A 7,854-nucleotide genomic window follows, 5' to 3' on the forward strand; every position below is an offset into this window, starting at 1 on the left:
GAATACAGAATACAATCAATTAGAAATACATACAGACTCCTCAACACCCATGTTGAGCAACACAGGTGTCTGAATTTGTCTGAATGGCATAGAACTCATTCTGGGGTGAAAGTGGTCGCAATACAAGCACTACAGATGCTCACTTTTACCCCTGCTTAAATGTTGTTCTAATAACGTGGGTCACACTGTGTTACAGTGGTTGTGTGATTATTATGGGATGCTGACATTACGTGCAAAGCGCGGGCTAGACAAGGAAGTATGGGTGACAAGAGACTGAAGTGCATGTTCTGACTTGTTGAAACATGTGCGTGTCCAGTCTTTTCCAACCACAACAGTATATCATTATGGGATGCTGACATTACGTGCAAAGCGCGGGCTAGACAAGGAAGTATGGGTGACAAGAGAGTGAGACTGAAGTTAGTGCATGTTCTGACTTGTTGAAACATGTGCGTGTCCAGTCTTTTCCAACCACAACAGTACATCTAAATAGCATACACTTCCTAAATCTTTGGTTAAACTCACAGACCATTACATTCCACAAAGAAATCGTTTTAAGACACAAAAAAAAAAGAATACACACCCACGCTGCGTGACATTATAAGTCACACTTACAAACACAAAAGGCATGGGATTTAGGCGCAAAAACTACAAACTAATTAACGTCCCTCGTCAAAAACAATTCAACGTTATACCCACAGCAAAACAATGACATTTAGACGACTCTTGTAAGCTCCGCGTGTGTTTTTAGGATAGTTTTTTTCTTGAAACAGGTGGCATGTTCTAGCTCTATTAGGCGGTGGTCGGTGCTTCTCTGGGCGCCGCCGCCGTCGCGAGCCGCCACCGCGAGCTGCCACAGCGGCCGGCCCAACCAGCCCAACCCGCCCGGGGAAGGCCGTCGCTCGGCGGCGACTCTGGACGCGCGCCGGGCGGTGGCGGCTCGCGACGGCGCCCAGAGAAGAAAAAAAATATCCTAAAAACACACGCGGAACTGAACCTCAGTCAAATGCAAAGCTTGTAAGCTAATTTAATCCTTACCTTGAAGTTGTAAGCGGGTAGCTGTGAATGCGTGATGGCGGCGGGGCTTCTCTTTCTTCTCCAAACTCCAAACTTTTTGGAAGGGGCGTGACTTCTTGAGAAGCTAGTTGGAGATCACGTGTTTCAGGGTCGTAAATTCTACAGATGTTTCATTGCTTGTATAAATTAATACGTTTTGATTGTTGAGTTTGGCTGTAAATACTATGTATTTGTATTAGTTAAATTTGTGTACTGAACAAGATTGGTTGGTTTTAAGTAAATAAAGCTATTTGAGGAATAAATGCACTTATTCTTGTATTTTCAACAAGTGATATTTCACATAATACTGGAAATATTTATGTAAACGAACAAACTTGATTTGTTATTGTAACTTTTAAAATATTTAATTATGTTACATCTACTGGACATCAGGATCATTTATTTCAGTGTGGCAACGCGAGAGCAGGGCCAGAACGGAAACGGATATGACGTCTGGTACGGATCCATGTTGTCATAGCAACCCATATAAACTAGACAAGCTAGTGAAATAATAAACGTTGTGTTGTTAATATAACGTGTAAACAACAACGTATAAGACGTCCATTTCTGTCTGGAAATGCTAACAAAATGCTTTAAGAGCCGAAACGTCTTTAAAAGTATAATAAATCATAATAAAATAATGACGTAAAAACGTTGTGTGCATACAAAGTCCATGCACTTCAAATATAAGATGTCCATTTCTGTCTGGAAGTGATAAAAAAATATTTTAAGTGCCGTAACGTCCTTAAAAGTATAATAAAGTATAATAAATCTGAATAAAAAAGAATGACGTCGGCCATTGTTGTCATGGTCACGTGACCGCACAGGGGCTGTGCTTGTCTTGCATATGTTAACATTGTATCATCCAAATCAGTGGGTGATAAGGGTCTACTTGAAACTCCTGGTAGTCCAGTAGTTGACTACTGGCCGATATCTAGGGTATGACAATTTTGAAAAGGAGGCCATTCAATAGAAAGATAAGACGTGTATCGGGTGAGGTAACACACCCCAGCGCCCACAGCGTCCCCCAGCGGGAATCAGACCCTGGACCTTCTATAGCTGTGAGGCGACTGTGCCACTGTGCCCCCTTGCTATGTACATTTTGATTATTATTACAAAACATACATTAACCACTTCAGCCCTATTTAATGTTTGGCCATCTGAAAATAGCCGATCTACAAGCACAAACACAATCACAACTACCAGACAGAATATGCATTGGACTAAGAAAACAAAAAGAAAGCTACCTGACATACTGGAAAGAGACAACCCAAAACCAGCAAAATGGAATGCTGTCTAGCACTAAAAAGACAATATACATTGGCAGAATATCTGTAGCTGTATATACGTTCCCCATTTTCAACAGTTTTTGTTGTATTTTGAATAAAGCTAATTTAAATTGAATTGAATTGAGTACCGATACTTTTACTTTTGGTACTTTAAGTATGTTTAATGCCAATACTGTTTTACTTGAGCACAGGATTTTATTGAACAGTATTGAGAGTAAAGAGTAAAAATGTGACAACTTTTTCCACCACTGCCATCTTTCCCTGACACCGTGTTGAACAAAACAAAGTTAAGCAACAACAACGTGGACAGTGGTGTAAAGTAACTAAGTACAGTTACTTAAGTATTGTACTTAAGTACACTTTTGAGGTACTTTACTTAAGTTTTTCCAATACTTTCACTTCTACTCCACTACATCTCGGATCCAGATATTGTACTTTTACTCCACTACAACTTTGCAGATATACATTATTATATTATAAAACATACATTGATCCACTTTAGCCCTATTTTATACTTAGGCTATTTCAAAATAGAATCTCACAACGCGTTGCAATGCGTTGTGAGCTTGTAGATCTGCTATTTTCAAACATTTTGTACTTTGTACTTTTTTAACACATCGGGTGCCCAGAATTAATCAACGTTTAATTTGCTGGTGCCCATGGCAACCCGCCATTTTACCTACCTAAAAGTAATCTGAGTAAATGTAATCCAAGTATGTCCTGTTTATTTCGCGAAAATCTTTTCTTTCAGTCAGGACCGTTTTTTATCAATTCTAAGCCACAGTGTTTGTGTTACGGCCGGTAGAAGAGGCTGCCGTTTTTTGAGAAAAAAAATAAAAAAGGAAGAGAATCCGGAGAAAACCGCATTTTTGTGCAGCCGCTAAACAGGAAGTCAACGAGACAGACAGCACGTCCGGGTCATAGATATATATAAGAAGGCTAGATGGCGCAAGGCGGAGTCGGCGGCGTCGTTCACTGGCGGCCATCTTAGGACAGGACCATCCCCCGCGTCCTGCCGTTGTATTGTGCCTGTAAGGTGAGTGATCTGCACACTTAAATACTCTTTACTCTCTGAAATCTTGACCGATTTACTAACGGTTTGGATTATTACAAACATTATTAGCGTGGCTATGAGCTCAGGCTGGTTGACATGTTGAAATTGAAGCTTTTCATTTCGAAAAAAGAGCATGCAGCATAGTTAAGTGACATGGCTGCTTGCACAAGTTCATCAAGACAACAACAATCGAGATTTTCAAATATTATCAGGTTTTCCTGAGACCAATAACGATTTCATGACAACTAATCTTTTGTCTAAATTACATTTCTTTGTGTGGATATTGTTGTATTTTTTAGCTGCAGGCTAAGAGACAAGAAAGAGGCTGTGAGTGTGAGCTAGACCTATATCTTATTACAAAGTTGACAGCAAAGTTACAATGGTGGGAGAGGCAGAATTACATGATTTCCAAGCGGTTTGGTTTGTTAAAAATATCTTACATTTAGATACATTGATACAGGGAATTGCTGGCTTTTTGTTTACAGAAATAGGCCTAGGCTGTATGTGAACTTAAGTCTGTTGTGAAGATGCCTGATTGTTTTGCTGCCTAATGCCTATGGCTGCTCCAATGAAAGGAGTAGGCCTATCCAAATGGAACCTGTGGGATCACCTGCCACAAATATGACAATATTATATTATAATTAGGATAATCATTATGTACAATACAAGTTCTGCTTCACAGGAACAACAGGGCTGTGAGATAATAACATTGCAAGAGTGTTGTTGACCCTGGCTTTTAGAAATATTTCCACCACCTGTTTACACACTTTTTAACTCTTTTATTGTGGTTGTCTTATTCTCAAAGTTTGCATAGGCTAATGCATACATGCATACATACATAGTGTACATAGGCCTACATACATCCTACATAAATCCTTAAAGGAGTAGTTCACCCCCAAAACGACTTTTTTTATATAGATTATTCACACCATGGAGACTTGAGTTCAATAATTTCTTTTTGTGTTTGTCACATTCTTCACAAAAAAAATGATTATAGTAAATTTACCTCCATTGATTCCAGATGGGGACGAATGCATTTGGGTCCCCTTCCGGAATCAATGGGGGTAAATTTATTGGGGTAATAATAATATTAATAATATTATAATAATCTGTCTACTGCTAATTTCAGGATTTGTTGTGCGACGCTCTTTGAAGAAGCTGTCCTGTGATGTCTGCCGGGCCAGCCTTGTGACCGATGCTGAATCTGCCTGTAAGGACAAGAGCTACCACCTGCTGACCCTGAAAAGCAATGGAGGTCTGGTGATACCATCTGTTCTGAAGGCACGGTGAAGGCAGCAGAGTGGGTCGTTCGCCAGGCATCTGCAGAATCCAGATGAAAACAGCCCATAGGATAGGAGGATAGGTTCAGAGGATGTGTTTTTGCTCAGGCATTGACAGTCACCACCATACACTGATGAAGTTAGTTATGTCCCTGTTTTTTAAGCTGAGGCTGCACCATATTGCTAAAATGACTACCCAAAACAGTCCTTTTTAAAGGCCATTCGCTCAAACTCTGTGTGCACATACGGAAGCCTAATTTTGGCTTCGAGCCAATGTTCCTCAGTGGTTTATACTGTATATATATATATATATATATATATATGTATGTATGGAAACATTTCATCCACAATTCCATGCTGTATTGATCTGGTACCATAGGAGAGATAACAGGCAAACAATGATCAAATAAAACATTCTTCTACATTCTATAATTGTGTAGTCTTCTTGTAAGTAATGCAGATGTTAAATAATGGGTCATTTTTCCCCCAATGAATGTATTTGAGTCTGGTTTACCTCCTTTTTAGGCTTTACATTTAAAGTTGACTCCAAGCAAGAACGTATGAGCCCATGAGTAGTGCACTGAATGCCATCTGAGAAAAGGAACCCACTGTGATGTTGCTATTCAGTTAATGCTACAGGTATACTTGATGATGGTAAATCCTGTCTGTCTCTCTACACTGCCACACCACCGCCCTCTCAACAGCCCCCAACAGTTCCAGTCTAACCCCCAACCTCATTGATCATTGTTGAGCTGTTCAATACAATATTGGTCCATTGAACCTTCAAACAGGTGTACTGCATGTAGCCTACTTCAATATCAAGGGCCACCAAAAGCTACCTGTGCAGCATGGGGTTTAACACAAAAAAAAAAGATTATTATATATCATGATTATTGCTGTTATGACTATAGTTGGTATATATTATGTATGTACTCGTCTAGCTGTTAGTGGTCTGATTTCAGAGGGAGGGGAGGATTGGTCATGTTACTGATTGGGAAATGACTTGCAGTTGCAGTGCTGAAATAAAATGTATTATTTTAGTTAAAAAAGAGGTTTATTTGGTTTTGTTATGTCCTTAATAAAATAACCTTGAAGCCCCATCTCTAATCTCATATTTTACAGAATGGCAACATGAGACTATTTTATATGAAATAAATATAAGCCAAATGAGACAGTTTTTTATATTAAATAAATACATTGATACATTTAATACATAATGTATTAAATAATATAAATATTACTAAAAATGGAACTATTACATGTTATATTTACAATATAAATACAGTGTGTATAGCTAATTGCTTTACTTTACCTATATACTTAATGTTATTTCATATGGAAATCCATGGTTATAATTATTCTAAGTATACAGTAACGTAGCTACGTTTCTTAGGTTTATAACAAACCAATCCGTTTCAAAATAGGTTGAAAATTGAGCAAGCTCTGGTCATTTAAATAGTTCATGCACTATAGAAATGAATGTTAAACTGGGTGATCGGTCCTGTCCCAAGATGGCCGACCTGTAGCGTCGTCAGTCCCCATTGGCCAACAGCGGGCGTGAGCTATCTAGCCTTTATATATATCTATGGTCCGGGTGACGTAATTTCGCGCTGCATGTTGGGAAATGGAGTTTGTTTCATCACCGCGGTAGCCAAGTGCAGTAGCTACAGTACAGTATAGTTTACTGTACAACGCGTCGAACGCGTCGTGGGCACACGTAAACATCAAAGAGATTGGCGCGTGGGCACCACGTGGGCGTCCGATGTGTTAAGTATATTTTGATGCCAATACTTTTGTACTTTACTCAAGTACATTTTGAATTCCGAACTTTTACCTGTAACAGAGAGTAGTTCTATATTGCAGTATTGATACTTTTACTCAAATAAAAAAAAAGTTATTTTTCCACCACTGAACGTGAGAAGTGGTCCCCAACATATGTGTACATGGAAGCCACACACACACACACACACACACACACACACACACACACACACACACACACACACACACACACACACACACACACACAGTGTTGCATATCTAAAATAGCAGACAAGCTCACAGCGTGGCGTGTTGTGACGTGTTGTGAACTAGATAAGATCTGCACCTGGCTCAGTGACAAGAAACGTTCAATACATCTGGGTAAAACTGAATCCATCCACTTTGGATCAAATCAGATCCAAAGAGGTCAATAACTTCACAGTCAAAGTGGGTGACAATGTAATAACACGAAGAAACTAAAGAAACCTACTTGGGTTGCATCCTAGAGGCTAATGTTTATGTCTATGCTCTGTGTACAAACTAATTTAAGACATTTAATGATTGTACAACAGACATGTTTTAATGACAAGATTATATTTAATGATTGTACAACAGATATCTATTTAGGCATTTAGCAGATGCTCTTAATCCAGAGCAAGGACAACACATATACTCTCTCCGAAACCAAAGTTTTCGTCAGAAAGGTCCAGCTCAACTACAAGATGGCATCAATCGCGACTTCTGAAAAGCATTACACCAAATTAGAATTCGGAAAGCTGCAGGTCGGAAAGTCGGAACTCTCTGACGAAAAGTTCAGTTTCGGAGAGCAGGGGCGTCACAAGGGGGGGGGGGGGGGGTGATGGGGGGGGGGGGGGAGAACTGAGTTACTAGGGCACAAGGTGGAGGGACCTTAATTATTTTATACTTTAGCTATTGAAAAAAATGTTTGTGAAAATGTGTGCAAATCTTTGATTATATGTATTTTCTAAGCGAACATTTGTAACTCAAATTTAGCTTCTGGCGGATCCCTGGAACTAAATATTTTTGAGATGGGGGTCCGTGGCCAAATACATATCATTTTGGGGGTCCTTCACATGAAAAGTTTGAGCACCACTGACACCACTGACAAAAAATAAATAAAAAATAAATATTCAAAGACTTGCACAAATTGTCAAGATTTTCCAAAAATAGCAGATCTACAAGCGTGGCACTAGGTGCGCTTGTATAATCTGCTATTTTTCAATAATTAAAGCACAAAATAATGTGTAATATGCATTCCCTGTCTAAATGGGTTAAACCCCCTCCTGCTATGAAGAACATTCATGGGGGGCCCAGGATTTGAGCAGTGATAGCTGAGTGGTTAGTGTCCACACCTAGGACTCTGGAGGCCCCAGAGGCCGCAGGTACGATTCCCTGC

This window comes from Nannobrachium achirus, assembly GCF_963921795.1.
Source record: "Nannobrachium achirus genome assembly, chromosome: 1".
In the NCBI taxonomy this organism is placed as follows: domain Eukaryota; kingdom Metazoa; phylum Chordata; class Actinopteri; order Myctophiformes; family Myctophidae; genus Nannobrachium; species Nannobrachium achirus.